Below are 11,440 nucleotides of genomic sequence, written 5' to 3'. Positions count from 1 at the left end.
ACGCCAAGATGGCCCCCAAAGAGAACCTTGTTTCATCTCCTGGGTTAATCCTCAGACTCCTGACAAACTTGCTGCCCGGTCTCCTGTGTGGTTGAACAGTAAAAGATATTAGATAGACGCACCAACGACATTCTAAGAGTCGTGCTAACAAAAGGAATTCTACTGCAACTTCACACTTACTGTTTTGTTCGTTTCCCAACCCTCAGTCTTTCCTACCTCTGGCACTGTATATTAGGACATGGTGAATTGTCCTCCAAAAGCAGTTCTCAAGCAGAGTCAACCTGCCTAATTTCACCTATGGGGATGGCACCTGTGAAGTTCTTCCCTCTAGAGTAATGTAGATCTTTGGTACGTTCACAACTGACAAAGGCCTCACAGGAAACGGTCAGGCTGGATGGGGCACTGAGCACCCTGATATAGCTGTAGGTGTCCCTGTTCGTTGTAGGACAGTTGGACTAGATGACCTTTAAGGGTCCCTTCCAACTCAAATGATTCTGTGGTTCTGTGATGAAATAATATATCATGAAAACTGGCTGCTAGATAAAATTGGGTGATTTGGATCACTGTGTGTCCCTTGTTGATGAAAGGAGGGCTGAATTTAACTCCTTTGCAGCATAGAGTGTCTGTCACCATCCTCATGCAGGGGGTTTTGGAGGATGAGACTGGTGGTACAAGCAGTGGGTGCGGGAGGTGAAAGGACACAAACCACTTGGCTTCACAAATGCTACTGCTTAGGGAACAAGTTCTTAAAAACAGAAAATCTTCACTTTCACTGAAAACAAACCTCTTGCGCTTTCCTGTCATCGCAGGAAACCTGCCTGAAAGTCGAGTAAGACAACTGATATTAATAATGAAAGCCCTTCATTTCTGTAGCAGGGTTCAGGGAAAACAAAGATTTGTGCAAAATCGCACATACACTTTTCTTATGTTAACAACTTTGTTGGGGGTTATCTGCAGACTAACCTTTTCCGCAGCGTATGTTTCTTAGTAAGCCTATTCAAAATAGTATGATAACCAGCAGCAGTGGTTATTTACTTTGAAGCCTACCCAAAAACACACGCTCTGAAAGCACTTACTAATGTCTTCTCTCGTGCAACTGTTTCAGTGGCAACTCCCACTGTGTGTTATGGCTCACCTTCTAGCTCATGGCCAAGACTAGGCAACATTCTGTTCTCCTGTGCTAGCCACACCATACCCCTCACCAGGGAGAGAAAGGGACCCAAGGAGCCCACTTCTGTGCCCTGAGATGTTATTGCAGCTTTCTCACCCATGATTGTCCTACCAGCCCTGCACAGACACCAAAGAACTGGAAGAGAGTCTAGAATATGTTCCTGTTGTATTTTCTAGGAAATAGGTGAACTGGCTCCTCCAAGTGTATGTACTTTATCAGGTGAGATTTCCTTCTTACCAGCACTTCCTCTTTCTGTCTCCTAACTTCATTTAACTTCATTTTTTAATTTTTTTTTTTAATTATTATTATTATTATGGCCAAGTTGCGCAAATGACTTGCAGAGAAAAACTGACCCAGATTACTCACTTTCTTTGTGCCCCAAGCGTTTTTAATCTATGGCGCTAGCTCAGTGCAGCAACTGAATAGGATTAGTCACTTTTCCCTCTGGATTGAGTTTGGAGGAGGCTGCAAGGCTAGATGACTGGAGTCGAGTTGCCTTTGGGGCTTTGAGCTTAATTCACAGCAGAAGCTAGCCAATTCAAATCAAATTGAGCCTGATGTTAGAGGAAGGTGACTAGGATTAGTTCCTTTGTACCATCTCAACTCCAGATATATTTTCAGCATTATTCCTGGCTGGTTTATTTGGGCCCAAGATAAAGCCCTTTATATTTTCACCAATTCCAGTGAGTTTTGCATCAGGCCTTTTGTGGGGAGCAGAAAAAAAATGATCATCTGTTTGACTTTCCTGACATCAGCTCACTGCTAATGTCTTGTATGCTGGTGGCTGCAGGAAAACCAGAAACATGCTGCTATCTCACACAGTCCTGTGATGACACACTTTGCCCTGTGTGTGTGACTCTATGACATAAGGTCAGATAGCAAGGAAAATGCATGATGAGCTCAAGACTCACGACAAAGCTATTTGAATAAAGATAGGCAGAAACCCTGAATTGAGCCAAAAGAGGAAGGAACTTCATTCAAATGAGAAACAGAAAATGCAAGCACTCATTACAGTGACATAATGTTAATGAATCTATGGGGTTACTCTTCAGTTTCCTGCTCACAACTCTCTTGCCATGACTTAGTGATGCAGCCCAACTTCAGTTGCTGTAATTTTCTCAAACAGTATGACTTTCAAGTCCTTAGAGCTACATCTTTTTCAGTTTGATTCTTTACAGAAGGGTCCACAGATAGAAAAAGACTTGTTTCCTTTGCTCTTATTCCAGCGCTAGAGAGAACTTTGTTGTGGAGGGAAAAACTTAGGACTCCTTGTCAGACCACTGCTCTTTGCCACTTGCTCTTTGTTTGGTTTGAGACTAGTACTGGGAGCTATCTCAAGGCCTTGGTGAAAGACTGTTGTGTGATCAGAAAGTTCCATTACAGATTTTGGCCTTATTAAGGTCCTGGCCAAACTCCCACAGACTGGAGTGTGGCTGGAAATTAATTCCAAAGGCTGACAAGGAAGTATAGTTGTGTGTAGCCACCCCTATATTCTATTGCTACGCTGCTTCTTTCATGCTCCTCCTTCAATGGGATGTGGTTCATTTTAGTAATTGAAAAGCTAAAGATGATGAGATCAATTCAGTTTCACAACATCATAAGAAGTTTCATGAGAAACTAGCTTGGATTAATCCTTAAAATGGTTTTACCTTGAAGATAGAATGATTCACCGCTTTCTCAGTTTACCAGATCTATAGCTAGTACTTAGTGCTGTGCCCTGCAAGATATATGACTTTTCTGTTGATGTCTCTAGCAGTCACTCCATGTTTCTGATTCACATTTTCCCTCCTGTAAAAGAAGAGAATAATGTTAATTGAGTGTTAGACTGAAATGTAAATTGAGGTGCTTGTACAAGCTTCACTCATAGCCACCCATCACAGACTTCTCTTGTCACTTACTCTTTATGCCTGATGGATCTGCTTTTCTGCAGAATGCTGCTTCCCCAGTGGTCTCTGCTTCCTTTGGGCTTTGTGGTAGCTGGCTCTGCTTTTTTTCTCTCTGTCTCTGCAGTGTGTGGGCTCACTGGGTTGCAGTATTCCTTACTCCTCGGCTTTTTCCTCCTGGCACTGTGCGCTTCCTCAGTTCAGATGTTTTTCCTGTTTCTGCTTCTTTTTCAGTTTACTGAAAGGTACTGCTTTATGGTTTGTCAACAGTTCTCCATGTCTACATACTACCTTTTCCTGGCAGCAGTGCTCAGATCCTGAAGAAACTCAGTAAGTGGAATTATTATTGTAGATTAAGAAGTAGATGGATTGTCATCAATCAGTCCTGCGCTAGGAAGGCTCCCAGGAAATGGCATTGCTATTGGTAAGAGTCCTGGGAGAGGTGGAAAGCGTTGGCCAACATTACCCAGATGAGAGGGCTTCTGGAGGCAGTGGGCTGAACAGCAGCAAGTGCACTATTTTTGCCACTTTTGCAAACTTACAAAAATTCTAAGTTGTTGTTTAAACACGTGTTTGCTTTTTATTTGTCACCACTGTATGGCCAATAGCAATGGCCACTGCTGGACCAAATCAGTATTTGATGCTTTTCCACTATCTTAACAAATAGACTGGGACATTCCTGGCGTAATACCAGATGTAGTCTAGAAAAAGCCAGTCTAGGACAGTTTTGCCAGCATGAAGTGCGGCTCTTGATGTTGTGTTTTGCCCGTACAACTGCCTGCACAACAATCCCAAGAGAACTTTTTTTCTGGTGTAAGCTCAACCTTGAAATGTGTCTGTCTTGTAACAAAATAATCAGAGAGGAGAACTGCTGGGGACGGCTCATTAATAGTGTATGCTCGTGGCTTATGCCTCTGCCTTTGTAGAGTGCTTTGTGAAATCCAGATGAAAAGGAAAGTATTTTTCATACTGTCGACAGAATGTTACAGGTTGACCATAGTCTCTGAAGATGTACCCTGGAATGTCTCTCGCTCATTGTGGAGATGCGGATCCACAATAAGACGTACAAAATGTTGGTCTATAGTGCTGAATGGGCTACTTAAGAACTCAGCAATAAATGGATAAAATAACATTCCCAGTATCTGAGACAAAGGAGTTTCTCATTGTATAAGTAATACTTCACACTTACAGTCCTTTATTTCTGCCTTTTCAACTATTTCTCTGTGTCACAGTATGTGCCACTCTCGCTCAGATGGGTTAGCACAAGAAAATCTGCTTTGCTTGCTCATACGCTGAATTGGTAATAATCTTATTCTAGTTTATTCTTTCTACTAAAAAAAAAAAAAAAAAAGTAAGAGTGATTCTCTGTCTGCTCCAATTCTGTGGATTTGTAAATCCATGCAGGGTAAAAATCCACATGTTCTAACTTCTCAGAAAATGTATTTAGTGAGGATTTCAATTGACTCTTTCAACCTCTGCCTCCTCATCTAACAAAGGTTCTTCTCAACAGAGAAGGATCAGGAGAGGTGTTCAGGGCTCAGTAATTTCACTCTGTGGCTTGACTACAGTTCAAGACTTCAATGGTCTTCAACTGCAATTTTTCTCCCTAGGCCTCCTTATTATTACAGAGCCCTTCAAAAGGCAGCAATAGAAGCACTCAAATTTTTACAGATCCCTGATGCTGCATTCTTGAGAAGCCAGTATATAGCACTTCTTTTCTTCTTTTTTTTTTCTGTGGTCTGACCAGCACATGAAAACAAAGAATAGTTCACGCATCAAGTTGTTAACTATTACTTATTTTTAACACTTAAATCTTTTTTATTTCTTTTTTTTTTCCCATATTTATTGAGGGATATAAAGAACTTTTTTCTTTTTATTTCCCACATAAATTCCATAGTTAAAACAGGTGCATGCTACTAAAAACTCCACCATTTGTGAGCCTTTCATTTCAAAGCTTCTTAAAAGCCACTGTCCATTTTTTTTTTCCTCCCTGATCTAGGCCATGGTAACTCACAGGTGCCAAAGGTTATGGAAGTGTTCACAGCATGGACCAAGACTTCACACATACTGTTTTCTCATTATCCCTTCTCACGTTCATGATCATAGAAAGTCCATGTAGCATCTTCAGCAATTGCTTACATGGAAGTAGAAGCTTAGGAAACCTAAACACCTCTGAATACCTATAATAGACATTTCTTTTTGTTGAATAGCGTTGTATTGTTCTGCTCTGCTCCTATACAATTATAAAAGGTGTCTTTGAAATGTGGTTTCTTGCTAAGCTAAAGAATGTCATGTCAGTGGCCTGGAGGACAGCTAGATATTTCAGGCTTTGTCCACACAGGCACATTTCACACTTCACCTGAATGCAACTACACAAGTATAGATAAACAAGCATCACCTTGCCTGTGAACTCCTGTCTTGATGTAAAAAAACTTTCTCCAGTTCAACTGGAACCCTTTCCAGAGCAACATAAGTCGACACTGAAAGAAGTCTCACTTTGGTAGTGTTCACATGAGAACTATATCAGTATAATTATAGAACATGACATAATATAATAATCTCTATTGTTGTACAGACATACTTGGAGAAACTTTATTCACAGTATAGTGAAGTTGCTTCTCAAATCCTTTAATTCAGTGTTATATAGAGTTAGATCTGAGGCAGCAGGTCCTTGCTCTCATGATGTGTTTGCAGTCCTTTCTCAAATAATTCATTACATTTTCTTTCTCCCTTTGACTTACTCTTTTCTTTCTCTGTCCTCAGAGCCCTACATAGGGTCTTTCTCCATATTTCACTGTCCACAGTTCTCTTCTCCTTCTTTACATTTTCTGCATTTTCCTCTTCACACTCTTCCTTGGTTTTGGCTTTTCACAACTCCCTGCAAGTGACTCCATGAATTCTGGCTGGGGTGTCCAGTTATCCAACCTTCTGTTTATACACATCTTCTCTAATTGTATAAAATGGATGCATAAGTCCTCTTCCCCACTTCCTTCCAGGTGGCTGCTTCTCTAGCAAAAAACACTGTGTTAGATCCTTCTCATTACTTCTTGCTTCTTTCTGACTTGCAGTCTGTTCTTGAAATGCCCGTGGAAGCAGCTTTCTCTCAGGAGATCAGTAACAAAGCAAATACTCTACAGTCTCATCAGTCCCACCCTGTACTTTGAGAGCCACTATTTATTGCACCAGGTAGCATGAGAAAAATAGCAGCTCTCTGGAGAGTGACTGTATTTTCTTAAAACTTAACCAGGCTTTAGGCATTACTACAGTATGGACATGACACACTGACATAATTGCAGAAACCAAATTCCTGTTTCAAGAGGTTTAACTTATTTCTCGGACAATATCCCAAGTCACAAAATATTTTTATAGGACTCGATTTAGCAAGACATCTACCAGCCTAGAGACATATGGCTGGTAAGAACCCAGTCATCTGTGGGCACTTAAAGTAAATACAAAGAACAAGTCTCCTATCTCAGAATATAATATCCATAGAACTGCGCGGCTTAGTGGCATTTTGGGTGGCAATTGTACCACACCTTGGAAGGGTTGCTTTGGAAAACTGAGGTAAAAAAAAAACAACAAAAAACGATAGTGAAAGGGACACTGAGCAACAGATGCCAAGATCACTTCCTCCACCAGCTGTAGGCAGAAGAGAGTGAAATCTTTTTGCTTCTTCACTGAGGATTTGCACACAAATTGCTGTGCCCCCAGAAATGAGACGTACATTTCAAATCCCAGAATTTACATGTTGAAACTACAAACTACAGGAGGTCTTTAAAGGACAGGCTAACAAGAGAGGCTTATTCATAAGATTTATTTATTTTTATTTTTTAAACAGCTAATAACAAAATGGAAAATGGAATACTGCCATTTTTTTCCTAGGAATTTGTTGTCAAGGAAAGTGGAGATTTTACAAATAGCAGAGACAGGACTAACACCTCTCCAATACCGCTTCTAAATTCTGCCACTGTTTATATTTTAAACATTTGCTAACCTCGAAGATATGCCCATTTATTTTTTGGTCGTGTCACAGAAAGATGACACCACCCTTTCAAATATATAATGTCACATGGGACAAACAATGAAATGCAATTCTCTGCGCTCTAGGACAGTGCAGGTTCATTCTACATGGGAGTATTTCGCTAGTTTGCTTTGTATTTAAATTCATCAGGCCTCACACACTGGATGATGAAGTCAATAAGGTTCTTACCGTTAACTTAATCTGTTTCAAACCTATTCAATGAATAGTAGCAGATTTTCTGGAAGGAATTTGTTAATGGAAATGCTGCTGCATTCTGCAACTCCCAGGTATCCAGTGGAAGAATCCTTTGGTTGCCACAATGTCTGCTGCATCCATGTGTTGTGTTGTGGCTGTGTCACTCAGATATTACGATCTTCTTTAATTTAGCTTCCTTGATCTCCATTCAGCTATGCCTTTTCTCCTGCTGTGCAATATTATTTTCCTGCCTTCTAGTTTCTGTGCTATTGGCAGCCCTTTCTCTCCACTTATCAGAAAAGCAAGAGAGAGGACAGCGTCACACTTGAATGATTTTTTATAAGGTTGGGATATATGGTAGGTTTCACAATAAGATAGCCTGGCCAATAGAGTTTGTATATATAGATTTTTCGTTTTCTTTGCAGCTATGGGATCAGCTTGCACAGTAAAAGAGAGAAAAAGAAAAGCAAAGAGACAGATTCTGTTGTTGCACTGGGATAATTCTATTGACTTCTGCAGAATTACTTCAGATTTTTGCTGGAATGAAGGGAGTTCAGAGTCAAGCCCAATGGATCAGTTTACAGCGCTTTTGGAGGCATCAATTTACTTCATCATTTGGAAAATCTTACTTCCGTACTGCTGAAGATCTGGGACAATTCTCAATTCTAATGTATTAGGGGGTCTGCTCTGCAGTGTATAGATGTGTTTGCTTAATAGAATTAGAAATCTGTAAAGTAAACTTTATACGCCAAGCCCTGCCCTCTCTTGTGCTTGAGGGCAAAGCGGAGAATAAGATGCATAGAGAATTTCCTGCCCCTGTGCAAAGAGAAAATCTCATGAGTGTTAGCCTCTAGCAAAGCTGGATATAGCCTCCCTGCCAGTGATCATTTACACAGCCCTCAGGAGCAAATTCTGACTAGACACAGCTCTGAGCACTTTCCTTCCTGGGCACAGGATGCCAGCAGCCTGCTGCAAGGAGTCTTGGGATTTCTCTTGGGAGTGCCTATTCTGAGTGGAACCTTTGCTCCCCTTCACTGTGAGGACAGTGGCCCCTCTTAAATGGCTTAATGTCCTATCCCTATTCTGTAATAAGACAGGCTTAAGCAAGCCTACAGGTCTGGAAGGAAGGCTGCTTTCTTCATGTATCAGATGCAATTACAAGAAGCATGCTTCCTGCCTTCAACCACACACCATTTTATTTTTGAGGAAAGGGATTCTGTGGTAACTAAAGATATGGAAATGTTGCTGTTTGGAGCTTTGTTGACAGATTTTTGTGTGTGTGTGTGTGTGTTCCCCAAGGTGTGAAATCACACTTGGCAAAAAGCATCTGAACACTCAAATGTGTCATTTAGTGCCCTGAGTGTTTACGTCCAAGCCCGTGCCACTGATGACACAACATGCTGTAGGAACAAAAGTCTGTTGGCTGGAAGCTGAACTGGTTTCCTAATTTGCACCTGTGTGCTGGCAGACAAGCATCCATCAGTCACTGACTGCCATGTTTCCTGGGTACAGTGGGCACCCGCACGGCCAAAAGCATTTCTCAAAGTACTAATGGGGTAGATAGGGTAGAAAAAGAGAAGATTAAAAAACAAAAGGTAATAGAATTACAAGAAACAGAACTGAAAGGGTTGTCAGGAGGCTGGATTGACTCTACCTGTGTAATTCCTGACAGATGTGATTAAAAAAACTCTTTGAAACGCGTTATGGCCACAGAGCCACAGATCGAATTTGTTAGGAATAAATCACTCTTTACATCTGCAAAATCTTAAAGCACCGCTCTGAAGTGGTGAATGGCAGTTTGAGTCACTGTGTAAAAGTTCCCATATCTTGTTTTACTTGACTTTGTATAAAGTGTCTCTGTATTTATCTTCAGAATGGAAGAGCATAGATACGCACGGTTTTGTAGCACTCAGCAGGAGATGGAATTTTGCTAAAGCAAGACTTGTGTGACATGCTTGAAATCGGGCTTATAACCACCTTGTACAGCTTGCCGTTTTATGGGTGGATTTTGCATTCAAGGAGAACAAGTAAATAAAAGGAGGGAAAAAAAAGAAAATGAACTCCTGTGCAGCTACATCATCTTTCAAAAGATACTGAGGTCAGGTCTCCTCATTAGTTCCTTTCTTCATTAGCATTGGAAGAACAAAGAACAGCATTTATTTTCTATTCTAAAGATTAATTGAAGTGAGGGGCGAAACACTGAAATTGGATTAGTAAATTATTAACCAATTTCTATGTAATAAGAAATAATCTATTACAGATCCTATCCCTCCATCTAGAGATCTGTCTTAGGCATTTGTCTTTAGGAAAGAAGGTGGAAGGGATAAGGGGACACAGACTAGAGACTATCTATCAAGTCAGCTACTGGAACGTTAATAATGAAGACCTTTGAACTCGGCAAATCTCCTGTATCTCTCTTAACTGCAACTTACAAATTGTCCCAGGGCTGCTGCCTGATCTAATGGCCTCTTTTTAATTTTTACCCTCCCGTTATTAAAAATGCCCCCGTTACAATCTCAACGGCTGACAGTGGAAGCAACAGTTAAGAAAACCCGAAGCTGGCAGCCTGCCGGCTCAGGAACTCCCTGCAGCCTGTGAGTACACCTCCACCCACTCGCATTTCTGGAGAGGAGCCTGATGCCAAGGCGAAGGAGGTGGCTGGGAAGTGAGGATTCTGCCTTCTCTGGTTTCTGAGGCTGCTTGGGAACAACTGGGCACTTTTTTTCCCTTTTGAGTCAAACCCTTGACAGCTGGAAGGCTTCCCCATCTCTTGTTTCTAAGATTAAATCTGGGCTTTGTTTTTAGATACTGTAACAGTAACACAAGCATCTGACGAAACCAACAGACTCAGCTCACGTCAGGTTCTCACTCAGAGGAAGAGGCTGTGTCTGCAGTGAGCGCTCCTCGAGGGTACTTCTAACCTGTCCCACCCGGTGTCCTGATGTGGGAAGGGACAAGTGGGTTTTGTATTATGGTCTGGCTGCTCCACATTCTTTGTGGCCCCGAATGTCCTCGTTGTATTTTAGAGATGGGGACTGAGGTGGGATTTGGGAAACTCCCATCCTGCTGTACCCGGGCTGTGCTGGAATTCACTGGTTGGGAATTTAACACACAATTCCTGTGTATTAAATTCTTCCTTCCCACCTCCAGCCTGCAATGAGCAGCTTCTTCACTCATTGTACCCTGCACTCACCTTTAACAAATGACTTCATCTCTAAGGGCGAGCTTCCCTCCCCAGCCTCCTTCCTTGGTTCTCAGCGCCCATATCTTCTCCCAATCTCTGGCGAGTTCCGGTACCGAGCCGAGCCGAGAGGAGTCAAGCTCGGCTCGGCTCGGCACCGACTCGGCGACAGGAGGGGGAGCTCGAAGCGCGCTGGCGTTAATCCGGGATTTAATTCAGCCCCGCAGCGATTCCAGCCTCTCTCTTTGCAAGAAACCTCATGGAGAAAACAAGAGGCGCTGGCTGCAAGTTGCGCCGGGAGAGCTTCCACTTTACCATAATACATTTCTTTTTTTCCCCAAGATGCACTGTGCAAGTTGCGGAATCATCTCATCTGGGTTCCCTTTCTCACCAAAGGTTGGATCCGGTGATTCTACCTGGCAGTAGCTGCACCATGATCAGACAGGGCGAGGCTCATCCCCTGCACTCCGGGTGTGCTGACCCCTGCGATTTCCCCAAATGCGGGAAACTCGACTGCATAATTTGTGGTAGTGGGGGACTGTGTTTTTTTCTTAATTGTTTTCACCTTGAGTATTGTGTTCAGTTTTGGGCCCCTTGCTACAAGACATTGAGGCTCTGGAGCATGTCCAGAGATAGACAACAAAGCTGTGAGAGAACTGGAGCACAAGGCTTATTGGGAAGCGGCTGAGGGAGCTGGGATTGCTTTGTCTGGAGAAGGCTCGGGGGAAACATCATCACTCTCTACAACTGCCTGAAAGGAGGCTGTGGCAAGGTGGGTGTTGGCCTCCTCTCCTGCATAACTGGTGATAGGATGAAAGGGAATGGCCTCAAGTTGCTCCAGGGAAGGTTCAGGTTGGGTATTTGGAAAAATTGCTTCTTGGAAAGAGCTGTGAGGAGCTGGAACAGGCTGCCCAGAGAGGTGGTGGAGTCACCATTCCCAGGGGTGTTCAAGAAACATGTAGGTGTGGCACTTAGGGATGTGACTTAGT

At 42.4% G+C, this 11,440-nt stretch overlaps 1 non-coding gene across 1 annotated transcript; it reads left to right on the top strand.

Annotated features, from left to right (window-relative positions):
• Positions 1 to 10,860: 10,860 nt before the first annotated feature.
• Positions 10,861 to 11,019, top strand: LOC116653060. Its single transcript, XR_004306468.1, has one exon. It is a non-coding gene; the product is annotated as a U1 spliceosomal RNA (small nuclear RNA).
• The last annotated feature ends 421 nt before the right edge of the window (positions 11,020 to 11,440 follow it).

Source organism: Coturnix japonica, chromosome 2 (assembly GCF_001577835.2).
Source record: "Coturnix japonica isolate 7356 chromosome 2, Coturnix japonica 2.1, whole genome shotgun sequence".
Lineage (NCBI taxonomy): Eukaryota > Metazoa > Chordata > Aves > Galliformes > Phasianidae > Coturnix > Coturnix japonica.
This window is presented reverse-complemented; position numbering and strand designations above follow the sequence as displayed.